Raw genomic sequence first — 20,315 nt, forward strand, 5'->3', positions numbered from 1 at the left:
ATTCGTTCACTCATTCATTCATTCGTTCGCTCACTCGCCCATTCACAGTGTTGCTTTGAGTTAAGCAAGTGTAAGTGCTGAGAATAGCGCCTTGACAAGTGGGTCATGTTTTTTTAAATGCTGCATCCTGGGCTAGGCCCCTCTTGGTTTCTCCCTCACCAGCCAAAGGCTCTCTAGTGCTGCAGGGTGACTTCTATACAATTATAACACAGCCTGGAAAATGCTAGAGGAAGGGCAGCAACAGGGCGTGGGCTCGGAGAAGGACTTTCGGCAGAGGAGGGAGCCGGAGAGGGCTTGCTGGAGGAGGCCCAGTCTGAGATAAGGCCAGAGAGGCAAGTGGAAATTAGCCAGGTGAGGGGGTGGAGGGATGTGGCAAATGAGGGCTTTGCCCATAAAAGGGTTCAGCAGGTACAAAGTGTTGCAGTAAGAGCAAGTACGGTGTACCTGGGAAGATTGGCTCACTGGGGAGGGGCCTGGAACTTACTGTGCAGGGGGGTGGCCAAGCAGGCTGGGGTCAGATGAAAGTGTGGGCTGAGGGTGGGGTGGGGTAGGAGCACCTGTCCTGTCATTTCTAGTTTATCATTCTCTCCTTTAGATTTGGAAAGAATTTGGCTGTCCCACCCCACCACCCCCCACCACCTAAACTGCTCTCACGAGGGCTTAGGGCTTATCATTCTCCCCCTTTACCACTGTCCCAGTGTCTCCCTGATTTCCTTAGCATCAGTCTACCTGCACTCTGTCCCCCAAAATGACCTTTCTAAAAGCAAAGCTATGTGGCACTACTTTTCAAACTTACAAATGCATAGGATCTATAACCCAGTGGCCGCGTGTGACAGAAAACCCATACTAATAGTGATTTAAACAAAGTAGAGGCATTTCCCCCTCGTGTAAATAAAGTCTGGTGGCTGGCAGTCTAGGGCTGGCATGGTACTCCCTAGTTCAGAGAACTAGACTCCTTCTATCTTTTTACTCCACCACACTCAGTATATAGCTTCTACTTCATGGCCCAGAATAGTTGCTCAAACACCAGCCATCACATCTGCATCCCAGAGGGAGAGAATGCCGGTCATTAGAAAGGAGTCAAAAAGGGAGGGAAGTCCCTTTAAAGACCCTTCTGGAAGTCAAATGTGATCCTTTTACTTACATTCCTATGGCCAAAACTTGATTCCATGGCCACAGTGAACTACAAGAGAGGCTGAGAAATACAGTGTGTGTTCCAGGCATCATGTATCCAGACAAAAACAGTAGGTTCTGTTTCAAAGGAAGAAGTGAAGCCTGGATTTTGGAGGACAGCCAGTAGCCTGTGTCACACTCAGGACTTTTACTTCTAGGAGTGTGTCCTACAGGTGCACTCACCCATGTGACATGTGACATATCTACAAGGTTATTCACAGCAGTATTGTTTGTAACAGCAAAGGACTGGAAACAACCTCAATAGGGGACTGGTTAAACACATTTTGAGACATCCATACACTGGAGCACTACACAGCCAGAAACACAAACGAGGACACTCACGGTACACTGACATGAAACAGCATTTCAGATATTCCACCTTGGAAAACAGTTTAGCAGTTTCTTAGAAAGGTAAACATACACCTACCTATGACCTGGCAACTTCACCCTTAGGTTTTTGCCCAAAAGAAAGAAAAATATATGTCCCCACAAGGACTTGTACACAATTGTCCATAACAAGTTTCATTTGTAATAGACAGTAAATGGAGGCAGCTCAACCTCCATCAACAAACTGGTGACCCCACATCGTGGGATGCTTCACTGCGGCACAATCACTGAGGGATCGTGTGATTTGAAGTCCTGACCCCTGGCACCTGCAAATGTGACCTTCTTTGGAAATAGGGTCTTTGCACATGTCATCAAGTATGAGGTCATATTGGATTAGGGTGAACCCTAATCCAGTGACTGGTGTCCTTATAAGAAGAGGGAAATTTGTACACAGACACAGACACAAGAAGGGAGAAGGTCATGTGATGAGGGAGGCTGAGGCGGAGTGAAGAGTCTACAAACCAAGGAACACCAGGGATTGTGGGCAACCCCCCAAAGCTGGGGAAAAGCAAGGAAGTATCCTTCCCTGGAGTCTTTAGAGGAAGCATGGCCTTGCTGACACCGTGATACTGGATTTCTAGCCTTCAGAACTGTGAGGGAATAAATATCTGTTGCCTTAAACCATCTAGTTTGTAGTAATTTCTTTCTTTTTTTTTTTTTTTTTTGCGGTACACGGGCCTCTCCCGTTGCGGAGCACAGGCTCCGGACTCGTAGGCTCAGCGGCCATGGCTCACGGGCCCAGCCGCTCCGCGGCACGCGGGATCCTCCCAGACCGGGGCACGAACCCGTGTCCCCTGCATCGGCAGGTGGACTCTCAACCACTGCGTCACCAGGGAAGCCCTGTAGTAATTTCTTACTTCAGCCCCAGGAAACTAATATTCACATTAAACCAGTCAACACCTGAGACAATTCTAGGTAGTGACAAGTGCTTTGGAAAAATGAAACAGCTTGTAAACAGGGCATGTATAAAGAGTGACTGGGAACAGCAGTGCCGCATCAGCCAGGGTGCTCAGGGAAGGCTTCCTGGAGGAGGTGGCATTTCTAGATGAGGCGTCCACCACCTGAGGATCACGCAAAGGTGCTGAGGGCAGGGGGCGGGCTTGGGGGTTTGTAGGCTGCTGGCTGCAGCCCTGACAATGGAGGACACCTTGCTGGGGTCTTTGGGGGAAGTCCGCAAAAATGAACCAGGAAGAGACTGCCCTCTCTTTGCCTCTGTAGGTCTTAGAATCTGCTGCATGGTTGGTGCTGGTCATCCCTGGCCTGGGCCGGCTGGCAGTCAATGGAGGAAGCCAGCCTCACAGCTGACACTCTGCGCAGTAATTGTGATTAACTACCCGGTCCTCTTCCCTGCTTGGGCCTGAGGCTGCGGGTGTGACAGCTGCAGAGTGAAGCGATGAGGCCAGGAAGGGGTTAATGGGCTGCCCCTCCATCTGAGCCCGCCAGACAATGAGAGGAGGTGCGGAGGTCTCTGGTGGGGGGTGTGTGGCATCAGCTGGGGTGAGTGAATGGAGAGGACAGAGGCCTTGTCCCAGGGGGGAAAGGGCATGAGTGCTCTGTGGGGAGAGGGGTCAGAACCCTCCCCCTGCTATTATTTTCATCCATCCCCAGCATCCTCTCCCCTCCCCCACCCAGCCAGCGCATCCCAGACAACTACCCTCTTGGCTCCAAGGTGGGCCGCATCTTCAGCTTCACAGAATTTTGAAGGAAAGCGTCTGAAAGCCAGAGAACTGGAGAATCGTGAAATGTCATCACTGGAGGGGAGTTCATCCGTTCTCGTCATTTTCAAACTTTTCTGCTTAATTATTAGCAGTGGAATGCAGAACGCCCACCCCACCTCATTTTTCTCCCCATGTAATAAATAGTGCATTGATTACCTTGAGAACAGTCTCAGTGCCAAGCCTGCCTCATTCATTCCAGTTCTGCCACTTACGACTGGGGGAGGCATGACAAATGTATAAGTTATGCAACTGTCACCACAACTGATATATGGAACATTTCCATCACCCCCACATTCCCTCATGCCCCTTTGTAGTTCATCTCTTTTCCCCTAATCCCTGTATAGTAGGTTGAATAAGGACCCCACAAAGGTCCGAAATTCTAACCCTGAATTTCATAAATGTACCCTTATTTGGAAAAAGGATCTTTGCAGATGTGATTAAATTAGGGGTCTTGAATTGAAGATTACCCTGGATTATTTAGGCAGACCCTAAATGCCATCACATGTCCTTATAAGAGAGAGGCAAACATGCAGAGGAAGAGCTGATGTGACCACAGAGGCAGAGATTGGAGCGATGTGGCCCCAGGCCAAGGAATGAGCCACAGAAGCTGGAAGGGGCAGGAACAGCCTGTCCTTGGGAAACTGTGGAGGGAGTGCAGCCCTGCCAACACCTTCATTTCAGACCTCTGGACTTGGAACTATTAGAGAACAAGTTTCTGTTGTTTTAAGCCACCCAGTTTGTGGTACTTTGTATTGCAGTAGTCCTCGGAAATGAATACGCCTAATAACCATGACCTGTGGTCTGTCTGTATAGTTTTGCCTTTGCAAGAATGTTGGATAAATGGAATCTTACAGTATGTAGCCTTTTGAGCCTGGCTTCTTTCACTCAGCATAATGCATTCGAGATTCATCCATGCGGTTCCATCTGTCAGAAGTCTGTTCCTTTTTATTGCCGAGTAGTATTTCATTGTATGGATACACCATGACTTATTTCTCCATTCACCAGTTGAAAGGCATTCGGGTCAATTCCAATTGTTGGTGATTACCCACAAGGCTGCTATGAACACGTACATGCAGGTCTTTGTGTGGACTTGAGTTGTCATTCCTCTAAGGTAGATACCTAGGAGTGCAATTAGTGGGTCATATTATAACTGTATTTGTAATTCTATAAGAAATTGAGAAACTGTTTTCCAACATGACTGTACCATTTTGCATTCCCACCAGCACTTAGTATTGTCAGTTTTTTTAAAAAAAATTTAGCCTTTTTAATAAGTACCTAGTGATCTTAGGGTCACAGGTTTATTGTGAGGATTACATGAGTATATTGCTGAGAATAATGTCTAGAACGTGAGCACGTGGTCCCTGTCTTGGAAGCATCAGCTCCTCCTTTTGTTATCACTGTGGGGAGGCCAGGACACAACCAAGGATGGAGAACTCAAATGCCAGGTGGGCTAGGCCAGGGCCTTGGGGAGCAGGCAAGCACATGCTTTTCTTGAAGGTTAGGGTTCCCAGGAAACAGACCATGAGATGGAAATTTGGGTGCAGGTGGTTTTCCAGGGAACGCTCTTCAGATATTGGGGGAGTGAAGGTAGCAGGGTTAGGCAGTTGCAACAGAGGCCTTGGGCAGTCCCATCAGGAGCTCTAGAGCGGGGACAGCCCTTCAGAAATGTCACAGTCTGAAACAGGCAGGTCAGGCCTCTGTGCTCTGCACTGACCAGTCTTTGGAGTGAGTGCCCCTGGGAAAGGCGAGCCATCAGTAGCCAACAATGTAGGCATAGGTGGGGGCTGGTACCTTGATCCCGGTGATGTTGGCCAGGTGGGAAAGCAGGCCCAAGTGGTCAGAACTTCCAGTTTTTCAAGAGTAGCAATAAATCTACATTTTGATGTTGTCTCCCAAATTTTAAAAACGCTGGAAACTCTTTCAGACTTTTAGAACGTGTTATGAGGAGCTGACATGCCAGGCGTAAGGGTTGAAAGGGGCATGGGGCTGCCTGCTGCTGTCCCCTGAAATAAAAGCCACTCTGTCACCAGCTGACATCTCGTGAGTGCCTGGTTCCCCGTGGAGTGAGCTCCATGGGGCAGGAAGCTTCGGGTTCTGCTCCCCACAGCATCCCCATCATATAGGGCAGGGCTTGGCATGGACTGAGAGTGAGTGGAAAAAGGCAGAGCCAAAATGTGTGATTTGCTGCAGCGTCCAGGGTGTATACTTGCCAAGAAAGGAGAAAACAACAACAGAAACCAAACAACCCAATGAAAAAATGTCCGAAAGACTTTATTAGACGTTTTTCCAAAGAAGATATACAAATGGTCAATAAGCGTGTGAAAAGATGCTCAAAATTACTGATAATTAGGGAAATGCAAATAAAAATCACAATCAATGAGATACCACTTCACACCCATGAGGATGATTATTATTAAAAAAGAAAACACAGAAAATAACAAGTGTTGGTGAGGATATGGAGAAAATGTAATCCTCGTGCATTGCTGATTGGAATAGAAAACGGTGCAGCTGTTGCTGAAAACAGTATGGCAGGTCCTCAAAAATATTAAACATAAAATTACCATATGATCCAGCAATTACACTTCTGGGTACATAGCTAAAGGACTGGAAGCAGAGACCTGAACAGATATGTGTACACCCTGTTCATAGTAGCATTATTCGAAACAGCCAAAAGGTGGCAGCAACGCCAGCATCTCCCGACAGATAAACGGGTAAATAAAACGTGGTATATATAATGGAATGTTATTCAGTCTTTAAAAGGAAGGAATTTCTGACATATGTTGCAATATAGGTGAACACTGATGATGTTAAGCTAAGGGAAATGTGTCACACAAAAGAACAAACGTTGTATAATTTCGTTTCCTTGAGGTACCTAGAGTAATCAAATTCATAGATACGAAAAGTAGAATCGTGGTTGCCAGAACTCGGGGGAAGGGGAAATGGGACATTATTTTTTGTCAGGTACAGAATTTCAGTTTGGGAAGACGCTAAAGTTCTGGAGATGATTGGTAATGATGGTTGCACAGCAATGTAAATGTATTTAGTGCCACCGAACTGTATACTTAAAAATGGTTAAAATGATAAATTTTATGTTATATATATTTTACCACAATTTAAAAAAATAAGACCAAAAAAAAAAAAGGAAAGGAGAACAATTTCCTTCTTATGTGGTAGCCAGCTCCAAGATGGTGCCCAGGGGTCCATGCCTGCTGCCTGTGAAGCCAACAGGTAGTGCAGGAAGGAGAGAGTGTGACTTCCGAGGCTAGGTCATAAAAGGCCCTGCATCTTCCCTCTTGTTTGCTTGGTCACTGGCTGGGGGGCCGGCAGCCATCATGTCATGAGGACGCTCGAGCTGTCCACGGAGGGGAACTGAGACCCTTTGGCAACAGCCAGCACCCTGTGAGTGACCTTCCTCGGAAGTGAATCCTTCAGCACCAATAAGCCTTCAGAGGACGGCAGCCTCATGTAAAATTCTGAGCCAGAGCCACCCAGCTAAGCCATTCCTGAATTCCTGACCCACAGAAACGGTTTGAGATATAAATGTTTATTGTTATCCTAAGCCACTAAGTTTTGAGTTCATTTGCTATGCAGCGCTTGATAACTAATGCCGTGTTACAAAATGTATGCAATATATTTTATTACATATCATAACAACTTCTCTCACACCCATATATCAAATTCATCAAATTCTGTGAGCTCGTCCTTCAAAACAAATCCCGACTCCAAATCCTTCCTCCCACCTCCAAAGCTGCCACTGGGGTCCACCGCCACCACCTGGGTCATTGCCACGGCCTCCTCACTTGTCTCCCTGCTTCACTCCCGCTCTTTGCCAGCCTGGGCTGTGGCAGCAAAGAGAGAGATCTTGCCTTCAGCATAAGTGGAGCTGCCACAGGAGGGGTGGCCTCCTGGTGTCGGGGGGGGGGGGGGCTGCAGGAAAATTTCACAGAGGAGGCTCCCTTGGGGAAGTGGGAGCATTTAACAGAGCCCTTCCAAGGGGAGGCCTCCCCTCACCACCACAGAGGAGTGGCTCCTGTTGTGGCCAGACAGGGGAGGGGGTGTCAGGGCCAGGTGAGGGGTGCGTTGTGGCCCTGTTCACTTCATAGCACCCAGGGACCTCGCACTCTGTACAGTGTGGCGCCGCCCTGGCTGAGAATGTGAGTAGGAGAGGAGGGTGTGTCCGTGCATCCCCTAGGCCTCAGCAGGCCAAGGAGTGCAGTGGTTTAAAGCAGGGACTCTGGAGTTAAAATCCCAGCTCTTGAGCTTTGGCTGTGTGGCCTTGGGCAAGTTGCCCAATCTCTCAGTGCCTCCATTTCCTCCTCTGTAACCTGAAACTAAAAATGCTAATGCCTACCTCATAGGGCTGTTATGAGGATTCAGTGAGTTAATGTGTACAGAAGGCCTTGGGACAGTATTAACACATGTAGAAGGGTTGGCTGTTAATATTATTATGGGCAAAGATCAAATCCCAGCTCTGCCATGGACTTGCTGTGTGACCTAGCACAGTTCAGTTTGCTTCTCTGGGCTCATTTTTTCTTACCTGTAAAATGGAATCACGTTGGCACTACCCATAAGGCCATTGTGAGGATTCAAGGAGATCTTGTATGGGAAGGCCTCCTTCCCATGCAAGGTCGATCCTTGGTTATGCACATATGTGAGGTGCTGGGTATGTCTGCCTGTGTGGGCGTGGGAGGCACTCGTGTGGCCTGGACTACTACCTTCCCTCTGAATGCCCCCCCCCACCCCCCATCTGCAGGACCCCAGCTGATCAACCCTCCAGGCACACCCTTTTCCTGCCCTTTCTCCTGCTTCTTGGGCTGCAGCGCCACCTGCTGGCTCAAAGTTATGCATCCAGAGCCCACCACCTGTACGGAGGGAAGGGAGTAAACACGAGAGCCCTTGCTGCGTGCAGAATACATACATATAATGTATGTACCATATACACATGTTGACGTAGGTGTCAACCTCTATCTATAGAGACTGAGCCCCAGGGAGGTCACACAGAGCCAGCTGTGAAGCCGGGATTCTAATCCACAGGTCCTTTCTCTCCACTCCAAACACCCTCCTCGGGTGAGTTCAAGCTCTGCAGATGAACCCGTCCTCCCCTCCACTCAGAAAGGAGCCAGAAGTGGAGGTCGGGGTCTTTGCGAGAACGTCACTGTTGTCCCCCAGGGCCCAGATTGAAGGAGAAAGAGCACTGGACTGTAAGTCCTCAAGCTGGGGTCTCGCTCCAGCTCTCCCAACCACCAGCTGAATAGCCTTTGGAAAGTCCCCACTGTTTATTCTAGCGCTTATCATTTTGAAACGATAGTTACTGCAGGGAGAGCATTTAACGTGGGTGTTAGGTTCTAATGTGAGGAGAAAATTATAAAAATAAACAGATTTTTTAAAACTCTGAAAAATTCTTTCAATCTCTCATAAAGAAAGGTATTAGCAGTCTTCTGAATATAGTCATTTGCAGTAATAAATACACTCTGAACATAAAAAGTGGCAGTGTGTGGTAGCCATTGCATTGGTTTGCACACTGTAATTTTAGATTCGGCTCTCACTCAGATGTGTGGGATTCTCTCCATGCCCCCAGCCTCTTGCTCACAGCTGGGCTCACGTCCAGGCGGAATCGCCCACACCATGTACTCATTCTCCCTTCTCTCTCTCTTTCTGGGCACACAGAGTTGCATTTCTGAAGTTACATAATGAAAACAGCTAACATTTACTGAGCATTTATTATGCAGCAGGCACTGTTCTGAGGCCTTTGTCTGCGTTACTTCATATCATCCTCCTGACAATGCTATGAGGTAGGTACCATTACTACAGATGAGTAAACTGAGGAGCTGAGAGATTAAGTAACTAGCCCAAGATCACACAGCTAGTAAATGGCAAAGCCTGGACTTGAGACCAGGGAGTCTGGGACCAGAACCCACCATCTTAACTGTCATGCTACCCATTTGAAGGGAGGCCCCATGGGAGCCACGTGTATGCGTCTGTGTGTCTGTTGTCAGTCCACAAGCTCCGTTAGGCAGGCTAGAACCTGGTCTGGGTCATCTCTGCATCCCCAGTACTGGTCCCGTTCATCTGGGGCCCACTCAGAATGTATGCTCAGTGACTGTTGAACCAATGCATCAGGCTCACTGAGCCCCAGCTTCTTCATCTGTAAGACAAGAATAAGAGTCAGCACTTCAGATTGCTGGAGGACCCAACGAGCTCCTCCGTGGGAAAGCTCTTTAAAGATCCTCTGTCCTCCCTTGCCCACGGCCCGTTGACCCCCTCCTTGGGCTTTCAGTCTGCACCAGCCTGGGAGAGCTGATTGTGTGCATTCTTTTCCCAACGCTGCTTTCAGTAACATATTTGTAGCTTGAAATCGGCAACAGTGAGAGTAATTACACCATGGAAATTGGCAATGGTACAAACAGGGGGATTTCCCTTTAGAGATGGTAACCATTTACCACTGCCAGGAGGAAATGGATCCTCTAATGACTACTTTCGGGGAGCAGCACAGTGGAGTGATCTCACCTGTTGGCTCTGGAGCCGCACTACCTGCGCTCAGACTCTAACTATTACTTATCAGCTATGTGACCTGGTTCAGTTACTTCACTTCTCTGAGCCTCAGTAGTCTCATCCGTAAGATGATTACCTATTTCATTAGGGGTTTCATGAGAGCATCCATGTTACTCCACAATTATTGCTCTCTGTGAACAATAAATGTTACTTATTAATATTATAAATAAGCCTAGGAGGTGGAGGAACTTTCTTGTCTCCCCACTCTAGGAAAGGGAGTGATGGGAATGGGACTTGCAGTGTCAAAGAGGGAACTTGACAGAGACTTCCCTGGTGGTACAGTGGTTAAGAATCTGCCTGCCAATGCAGGGGACACAGGTTCAAGCCCTGGCCCGGGAAGATCCCACATGCTGCAGAGCAGCTAAGCCCATGCACCACAACTACTGAGCCTGAGCTCTAGAGCCCGCGAGCCACAACTATTGAGCCTGCGTGCCACAACTACTGAAGCCCACGCACCTAGAGCCTGTGCTTCGCAAAAAAGAAGCCACCGCAATAAGAAGCCCGCGCATCGCAACGAAGAGTAGCCCCCCCCTTCTTGCCGCAACTAGAGAAAGCCCGAGCGCAGCAACGAAGACCCAACGCAGCCAAATAAATAAATAAATTTATTTTTTTAAAAAAATGGGTGGGGGGGGGGAACTTGACCAGGGCAACGTGTATCCTCAGGTCAAGGTCCCTGTGGGTGAACCACACTGATTCCATTTGGCAGTTCTATCTTAGACCTGCAGTCCTACTCCCTCCCCTTTTGTGTGACTGACCTTTAACCTACTCACAAAGAATGTGCCCAAGCCAGAAAAGTTCCTTATCAACTTTTACCCTTTCCTCCATCTGATATGAAAACTGAAAGAATGCCTTTTGCTGACACAGATGGTTAATGGTCTGCAAGGAATAATGGCCATGAGACCCCCGGGGGAGGAAATAACCCCGGTTCCCATCAGTGCAGACGTACTTCTCCCTTGGTAGTCAGATTCTATTTTTAACTTTGGCGCCTTTAAATCCTCCTGTATCCCTTTTAGCTGCGCAGAGTGCCTCTGGACTGTTGTCTGCTCAGTTTTGCCTGTCTGTAAGTTACCCACAATAAACTTCATAATTGCACTTTATGGAGTTGCCTGCTTCATTTTTAGGTCTCAAAGTTCCTTCTCAGTTTGGGGGATATTATTTAATGTTCCTGCTCTCCAACAGCCCTAATGGAGGGTGTCTTGAGGCACCAGCAGGCCAGATCTTTATGAACCTTGTTGGCTGTGTGCATGGCGGTTGGGGGATAAGGAGCCTCCTCGAGTTCCTTGGAAGGAAAGCTGCTATTAGCTTTGGAGCCTGGAACAGATTTTGGGGGAAGCAGGTGATCTAACCAAATATTCCCTCCTCTTGCCTCCCTTCTTGCTAGTGAACACTCCTAGAGAGAGTGTTGTGGGCTTTTTAAACATATGAGATGTAATGCATATAACAAGAATAGTACAAAAAGGGGTGAAAAGAAATAGAGCAATAGAGGAGTAACACTTCTCTATCTCACTGTAATTAAGTTAGTGTCAATCTGACATAGATTCTGATAAGATGTATATAGTAAACCTACAGCAGTCATTTTAAAAAAGTGAAAAAACTATTAAAGAAGATAAAATGTTATAATAAAAATTACTCATTTAATATAAAAGAAAGCAGTAAGGAAGAATAGAGGAACAAAAAAGACATGAGACATATAGAAAACATAAAGTCAAATGGCAGATGTAAATCTAGTTCTATTCTTAATACCATTAAATATGAATGGATTCGATCAAAAGGCAGAGATATTCTGACTGGATAAAAATACCAAGCTCTAACTATATACTGTCTACTGGAGACACATTCTAGATTCAAAGATACAGATAGGTTGAGAGTTAAAGGATGGAAAAATATATATCATGCAAACAGCAATATCAGAGGGTCAACTCATCAGGATGATTTTATAAAACTATAAACACATACGCACCTAACAACAGAGACCCAAAATATATGAAGCAAAAATGGGGACTTCCTTGGTAGTCCAGTGGTTGGGAATCCGTCTTGCAATTCAGGGGATGCCAGTCCGATCCCTAGTCAGGGAACTGAGATCTCACATGCTGTGGTGCAACTAAACCCACGTGCCACAACTACAGAGCCTGTGTGCCACAGGTAATGAGCTGTGTGCCACAACTAGAGAGAAGCCCATGCACCACAATGAAAGATCCTGCATGCCACAACTAAGACTTGATGCAGCCAATAAATAAATAAAATATCAAAACAAACAAAAAACCAAAAACAAAAATGGACAGAATTAAAAGGAGAAATAGACAATTCAATAATAATAGGTGGACACTTTAATGCCCCACTTTCAATAGTGGATAGAACAACTAGGCAGAAGATCAACAAGGAAATAGAAGACTTGGACAACACTATAAACTAACTAGACCTAAAAGACATTTGTAGAACATTCCACCCAACAACAACAGAATACATTCTTCTTAAATGCACATCAGAAGTTCTCTAGGATAAACCATATGTCAGGCCACAAAATGAATCTCAATAAATTTTAAAAGATTGAAATCATACAAATATCTTCTTTGACCACCAACTCTAAGAAGTCTCTGAAATGGTTCCACATGAAGATTTAGCCAGAGGATTTCATGGTGGTTGTCTGAAAGCTGGAAGATTCTAGAAAACTTTCAGGGCATCTGTCTAAGCATTACCTCATGTCACCCTACTGCGAGCATTAAATTAGTTAACTCTTGAGAAGCACTTAGGAAAGTGCCTGGCATGCAGTAAGCCGTGATACATTTTAGATATTATCCTCACAATAATGTTATAGAGCAAGCTTCGTTATTTCCCCTGTTTTACAGGTGAGAAGATAGAGACTCAGAGATGCACGGTATGTTGCCTGAGGTCACACAGTGAATAAGCAGGGGAGCCAGATAAGAAGCTTCAAAGCTCCATAGAGTGCAGAGAGGTAGGTCTCAAGACTTTCATCACTGTGTTGTTTTCAGTAGCTTAAAATTGGAAACTGCAGAGGTCCATCAACAGAGCTTTTCTGTAAACCTGGCATGCTCAGCCAGGGAGTGCTTTGTGCTGGTTACAAGAAACGAGGCCACCCTACACATAGGGACATGGAACCATCTCCAAGACATTTTGTTCAGTAAAAAGAACATCTGAAAAAAAGTTCCACAACCCACAGGAAACGAAGCCAAATATTCTGTAAAATCTTATGTCCGTGTGTGTGTGTGTGTGTGTGTGTGTGTGTGTGTGTGTGACCTGTGAAGGCTCATATGAAGCAAATGAAGGTGATTTAAACAATGGGATCTATTTATAGGATGCTCCCTTTCTTTAGGCTTTTCTTTATTTTTGTCGAGTTTTGAAATAACACATGCTCAAAGAAAAAAATTCAGATTACAGCGAAGTGTCAAGAAGAAAAAAGAAATCACCAAGAAATCCTTTCCTCCAGAATTAACTAGGCTAACATTTCAGTATATATCTTTCCAGGTCCTCTCCTCTTTCTGTGTGACTAACTGTGAGTGTGTGAGTGTATATATGCACACACACACACACATATATATATATACACACACACACACACATATAGAGAGAAACATACATATACAAATATGAGAATTCCACTGCTGTAACAAAATGTCCCCCACATTATAGAAGCTTAAAAAACAGAAATTTATTTCTCTGTCACGTTAGATCTGGGTTCCAGGCAGAATGGTAGCTCCACAATCATGGTTTCAGCCTCCTTCTATATTCTTGCTGTATTATTCTCAACCTGTGGCTTCCTCCTCGTGGTCTAAGATAGGTGCTGCAGATCCAGTCATCACATCTGCATTTCTGCCAGCAGGAAGGGGGAAATGGGAATTGGAGGTCCTGCTCTGCCTTTTAAGTACACAATCCGGAAGTTATAAGCGTTATTCTTGTAACATTTGTCTAAACTTAGTCACGTGGTCATTCCCAGCCACAAGGAAGCCTGGGAAATGTGGCCTTTTTTCTGGGCCTTTATTCTATGTGCCCAGCTAAAATCAGGAGTTCTATGGACTCCCCTGGTGGTGCACTGGTTAAGAATCTGCCTGCCAACGCAGGGGACACGGGTTTGAACCCTGGTCCGGGAAGATCCCACATGCTGCAGAGCAACTAAGCCCGTGCGCCACAACTACTGAGCCTGCGCGCTGCAGCTACTGAAGCCCGCATGCCTAGAGCCCCATGCTCTGCAACAAGAGAAGCCACCACAATGAGAAGCCTGCACGCCACAACAAAGAGTAGCCCCCGCTCACTGCAACTAGAGAAAGCCTGCGTGCAGCAACAAAGACCCAACGCAGCCAAAAACAAATAAAAAATAAAAATAAATAAATAAATAAAAATCAGGGCTTCTATGACTATGAAAGAGAATGGACATTGTAGCAACTAGCAGTGCTATTTGTTGCTTATCTTTGTTCTTTTAATAAGAGTATCTTTCCTATCAAGAGAGAAAGCTATGTATCTTACACTCTAACCACTGAGCCCTGTGAGAAGACACGGATCTGCGCCAAATTGCAAGTTGTAATAGAGCAGCCTTTCTTTCTTAAGGCACACCCAGAAGCCAGCTGATCACCCACCAGTTTCCAAATGAAAGGCAGAGTCCTGGAAACACCAAACATTGTCATGGCGGTTTCCCCAGGTTTTACCTCTATAAACATCGTGAAGTGAATCAGGACAAGCCATGCCACGGCAAAATCGGAATTTCAAGGCGTTGTATGTGACAAAACTCTGGCAACTTCTAGCGCCTCTGCTACTCATTCTTAAAGGGATACCACTAGTCTCTGCATGTGTAAATCACATCCTGCCTACAAAAGCACTAATTTCTTCTTTTCACTTCCAGGGGAGTTTGAATGTATGCGTGTGTGTGCGTGTGTGTGCGTGTGTTGGGGGGTGATAAAGTTGGAGTTTTCTGTTTCTATTTCAAACCAGATGACCATGACACCGGGAGGCGCTGTATCTCTCTGTGGCCCAGTTTCCTCGTCTGAAGCCAAGGTTTTCCTGGCGAGTTCACGTGTTTTGAGACTCATGTCGCTGACACAGAAAGATCATGCGATACAGAGCCTAGGCATTCTGGGTCCAGGTCCTGGTTCTGCCACTCACTGGCTGTGTGACCTCATGTAACTTAACCTTTCTGTGCCTCAGTTTCTTCATGTGCAAAATAGGACTGATAATAATGAAAAGTATTTCATAGTGCTTCTGTGAGTTTTTTTTTTTTTTTTTTTTGCGGTACGCGGGCCTCTCACTGTTGTGACCTCTCCTGTTGCGGAGCCTGCTCCGGACGCGCACGCTCAGTGGCCGTGGCTCACGGGCCCAGCCGCTCTGCGGCATGTGGGATCTTCCCGGACCGGGGCATGAACCCATGTCCCCTGCATCAGCCACTCTCAACCACTGCGCCACCAGGGAAGCCCTTCTGTGAGATTTAAATCAGTAAAGGCCCAGGAGGAGCCCGGGGCATGTGGAGGCCCTTGGCAATGGCCCTGTGCCCTGGCATCTGGCCCACCAGGAAGGGCAGCAGTGGGAAGCACTTTATAGCCACAAAGTTAATGGTCACCATGGTGGACATGAGTGGGGGTGACACGGTGGATGCTTCTTTTTCGGGGATTCCCGTGCTGACCAACCCCGAGGAAGCATGTTGGAATGCCTCTCAATTCCCTTTCAGATGACTCTGTGGGTCTGTCCTCAGAGCAGCCCTGATTTTATGCTTCCAAGTTCTTGGGGCCACCTTCCTCCAGGATAAAGCTGAAGTGTGATACCTCAGTATTTATGCCAACAGCTCATTAGAAAGAACCCTAGATTCAGAGTCAGTGTCTGTGCCCTGTCTCTGCAGCCCATTTTCTGGGGCACTCTGGCTCGGTCACTCCCCATTTGGACCTCTGCTTCCACATCTGCAGTGTGATGTCAGACTCTGGGGGTGATTGTCAATGCACGTGAATGCATCTTACAAGCTTAAAGGGGCTGTGAGAACAAGAGAGGGAACACCATTGTAGCCGTTTTCTGTTGCTGCCGTAACAAATTGCCTCAAATAGCAGCTTAAAACAATACCAATTTATTCTCTCACAATTCTTAGGTTAGAAGCCGGAAACAGGTCTCACAGGGCTAAAATCAAGGTGTCCACGGGGGAGAATCTGCTTCCGTGCCATTCAGGTCACTGGCAGAATCAAGTTCCTTGCAGTTGCAGGATCCTGCTTCCTCGATGGCTGTCAGCCAGGGCTGCGCTTGGTTTCTCAGGGCCTCTCTTGGCCTTTGCATGTGTGTTTTTCCTGAATCTCAGAGCCAGGACACTTGGCATCTCTTTGACTTCTGCCAAGTCTTTGTTTTTTCCTTCCTCCCTTCCTTCCTTTCTTCCTTCCTTCCTTCCTCCTCCTTTTTCTCCCTCTTCTTTCTCTTTCCTTTTTTTCTTTTTCTTCCTCCTCTCTTTCTTTTCTCCTTTCTCTTCCTTCCTTTCCTCCCTCCCTCCCTTTCTCTCCCTCTCTCTCTTCCTTTCTCCCTTCCTTTCTTCCTCTCTCTCCCTTTCTTTCTTTCTTTCTTTCTTTCTTTCTTTCTTTCTTTCTTTCTTTCTTTCTTTCTTTCTTTCTTTCTTTCTTTCTTTCTTTCTTTCTCCATTCCTCTCTTTCTTTCTGTCTTCAGCTTTATTGAGATATAATTGACATATAACACTGTGTAAGTTTAAGGTGTATATTCTGATGATCTGATACATGTATAATATATGGTTACCACAATGAGGTTACTTAACACATTCATCACCTCAGATAGTTACTATTCTGTGTGTGGTGAGAATATTTAACAACTACTCTCTTAGTGACTTTCAAGCATATAATACAGTTTTAAAAAAAATAAATTTATTTATTTATTTTTGGCTGCATTGTGTCTTCGTTGCTGCGCGCCGGCTTTTTCTAGCTGCGGCGAGCGGGGGCTACTCTTCGTTGCGTTGCGCGGACTTCTCATTGTGGTGGCTTTTCTTTTGCAGAGCTCGGGCTCTAGGCGCGCGGGCTTCAGTAGTTGTGGCAGGAGAGCTCTAGAGTGTAGGCTCAGTAGTTGTGGCTTAGTTGCTCTGCGGCATGAGGGATCTTCACAGAGCAGGGATCAAACCCGTGTCCCTTGCATTGGCAGGCGGATTCTTATCCACTGTGCCACAAGGGAAGTCCCAATACAGTTTTGTTTGTTTGTTTGTTTTTGCTGCACCGCGTAGCATTGGAAGCATGGAGTCTTAACCGCTAGACTGCCAGGGAAGTCCTCAAGTATACAGTACAGTATTATTGTTAACTATAGTCATCATGCTGTATATTACTTCCCCAGGACTCATTCATCTTGTAACTGGAAGTCTGTACTCTTTGACTAACATTTCCTCATTTCCTCCACCCCCAGCCCCTGGTGAAACAGGGGTGAAGGGGGCAGGGCACAACCTTTAAAAGAACGACATAGCCATATGACAAGACATAAATGGTTAGAACCAACTAGGTCCAGGATGGCAGACAAGACTTCCACTAGACCTTAAGCCTCAGTATACGCTGAGGCTTATACACATCAACACGCTAAATGACATACCCACAGGTGCCATGACCATTTCAAGGCTGACCATAAAGGTCAAAAAGTGGGCGGTGGCCCAATTCCTGGAAATCCCCGCCCCTTCCCCCAAATATCTGGAATACTCCTCCCACTCATTAGCCTATGAAATTACCCACCCCTATAAAAACTGACAAGCCCATACTCTGGCGTCACTCTCACCTTCTGAGACGGCTCACACTGTCTGTGGAGTGTGTTTCTCTCTAAGTAAACCCGCTTCTTACCTATCACTTTGTCTCTCACTGAATTCTTTCTGTGATGAGACATCAAGAACCTGAGCTTCATTAAGTCCTGAGACCAGGTGTGTGATCACAGTTAAAAGACCGTGGGTTCAAGTGCCACTCTGAGATGCATGGTTTCACCGGCAACCACCAATCTACTCTGTTTATATCAGTTCAGTTTTTTTTAAGATTTTATAAGTGAGACTACACAGTATTTGTCTTTCTCTGTCTGACTTACTTGCACTTAACATAGTGCCCCTCAAGGTCCGTCCATATTATCACAAATGGCAGGATTTCTTTATTTTATTTTATTTATTTATTTATTTTTTAGACGTTGGGAGTAGGAGTTTATTAATTAATTAATTTATTTTTGGCTGTGTTGGGTCTTCGTTTCTGTGCGAGGGCTTTCTCTACTTGTGGCGAGCGGGGGCCACTCTTCATCGCGGTGCGCGGGCCTCTCGCTGTCGCGGCTTCTCTTGTTGCGGAGCACAGGCTCCAGACGTGCAGGCTCAGTGGCTGTGGCACACGGGCTTAGTTGCTCCGCGGCATGTGGGATCCTCCCAGACCACGGCTCGAACCCTTGTCCCCTGCATTAGCAGGCAGATTCTCAACCACTGTGCCACCAGGGAAGCCCCATGGATTTCTTTATAGCTGATTATTATTCCACTGTGTATAAAAATACATTTCTTTATCCAGTCATCTGTTGATGGACACTTAGGTTGTTTCCATGTCTTGGCTATTGTAAACAAGGCTGCAATAAACATGAAGGTGCAGATATCTCTTTGAGATAGTTATTTTATTTCCTTCAGTTATATACCTAGAAGTGGGATTGCTGGATCGTATGGTAGTTCTATTTTTATTTTTTTGAGGAACCTCCATACCGTTCTCCATAGTGGCTGCGTGAATTTACACTCCTGCCAACAGTGCACGAGGGTTGCCCTTTCTCCACATCCCCACGCACACTTAACTCTTGTCTTTTCAATAACAGCCATGTGGTAGATATCTCATTGTGGTTTTAATTTGCATTTCCCTGATGATTAGTGATGTTGAACACCTTTTCATGTACCTGTTGGTCATGTGTGTGTCCTTTTTGGAAAAACATATATTCAGGTCCTTTGTCCATTTTTAATAGGATTGTTTGGGTTTTCTGCTGTTGTAGTGTCTGGTGCTGCATCTTTCTTCTCATTTCTTCAGCTGAATCTCTTCTGATTCTCTGTTTTTTAAAGATGCATGTGATTAGATTGGGCCCACTCAAGAAATCCAAAATAAACTCGCTATTTTAAGGTCTGTAACCTTAATTCCATCAGTAAACCCCCTTTTGCCGTGTAAGGTAACGTATTTACAGGTTTCAGGAATCAGGGCACGCACAGCTTTGGAGAGGCCATTCTTCCCACCACTAAGTAATATTCGCTGAGCCCTTCTCAGGGCAAGGCATGGGGCTGAGGCCTGTGGGTCCAGGATAAACAGTCCGGATGCAAGCCTTCCCTCATGGAGCTCGGAGCCCTGAAGAGCGAGGACCACTGCTTGCACGTGACCCCATTTGCAGGGCCTGGGACCCACTCAGAGGCCCATGTGCCATCCGTCTAAAGCATTAGAAGGTATAAATCAAACCATACCGCCGTGCCCCCTGCTCTCTGCAGTTTCTCTGGAAGGTGGTTTGCAGGGTGTCTCCACTGCAGAAAATGACAGGACGGGGCGGAAGCTGGGTTCGGGCTCAGCGCTCTTGGGCAGAGGCTGGCTGGATTTGCCTAAACCTAGGGCAGCTCTGACCAGGTCAATCTCTCCAGAGCACCAGGGCCTGTGAGACTCCTGCCCCAGGTGTCACTTTTCAGGCTCTGTTTTCCAGACAGTTCTAAACATTTCTCAGAGTATACTACCAGCAAAATGGTGGGAGGGAATGTCTCCTGGGGACCCCCACTCGGGATTTGGGTGGCCAGCTTCAAACCAGATCAGCCCTTCTTGCTCTGGTTTCTTGGGGCAGACGCTGGGACTTTACCTGCTCTCCATACTCAGATCCCTTTAGCTCCCATCCATGGCCTGGGGTGGAAGGAGGGTCGTTCTGTCCTTTTTATTTAGCGACTCTTTGCTCAATCAGTCATTGACTTCCAGGAAAATTTCTTAGGACACCAAAAAGGACAAATCGTATATGTCAGCCTGTGTGATAAGCTGGCCTTTGCATGGCTCACCCAGCGCAGGGCCCTTTCTGCCCAGATGGCTGCAGTAGTTTCCAAGTCTGTTTGTATCTGCTGTGGTTCCCTGCAATATCACCACCTCCCCGCCAAAACCCACAGAGGCCAACACAACCCTCCACCCCTTCGCAACCTTGGCCTCTCAGGCCCTTGCCTCTGTGCCTGCCCCTGGCCTCCCTAACCTGGCCTCCTTTTAGGTGCTTGAATGTGGCCTGCTGCCTCCTGCCCCACCGCTTTTGCAAGTGCAGTTTCTGCTGCCCAGAAGGCTCCTTCCTTCTTGCTTTACCTCCTTCCCTCCAACCACCTTGAGATACCAGCTTGGGGAGCGGGGTCGTCCTCAGGGATGCCCACCCGCTGCCAACCCTAGGCAGAGTCCAGAGTTCTGCTCTCATTCTTCAGGGAAACTTCCTTGGTTGGACTGTAGAGACATCACGTGATGTGGGTCAACTGGACTTAAGCTCAGGGAGGGGGTGGGTGGGGGTGGGGTGGAAGGGGCATCC

Source organism: Lagenorhynchus albirostris, chromosome 15 (assembly GCF_949774975.1).
Source record: "Lagenorhynchus albirostris chromosome 15, mLagAlb1.1, whole genome shotgun sequence".
NCBI classification, from domain to species: domain Eukaryota; kingdom Metazoa; phylum Chordata; class Mammalia; order Artiodactyla; family Delphinidae; genus Lagenorhynchus; species Lagenorhynchus albirostris.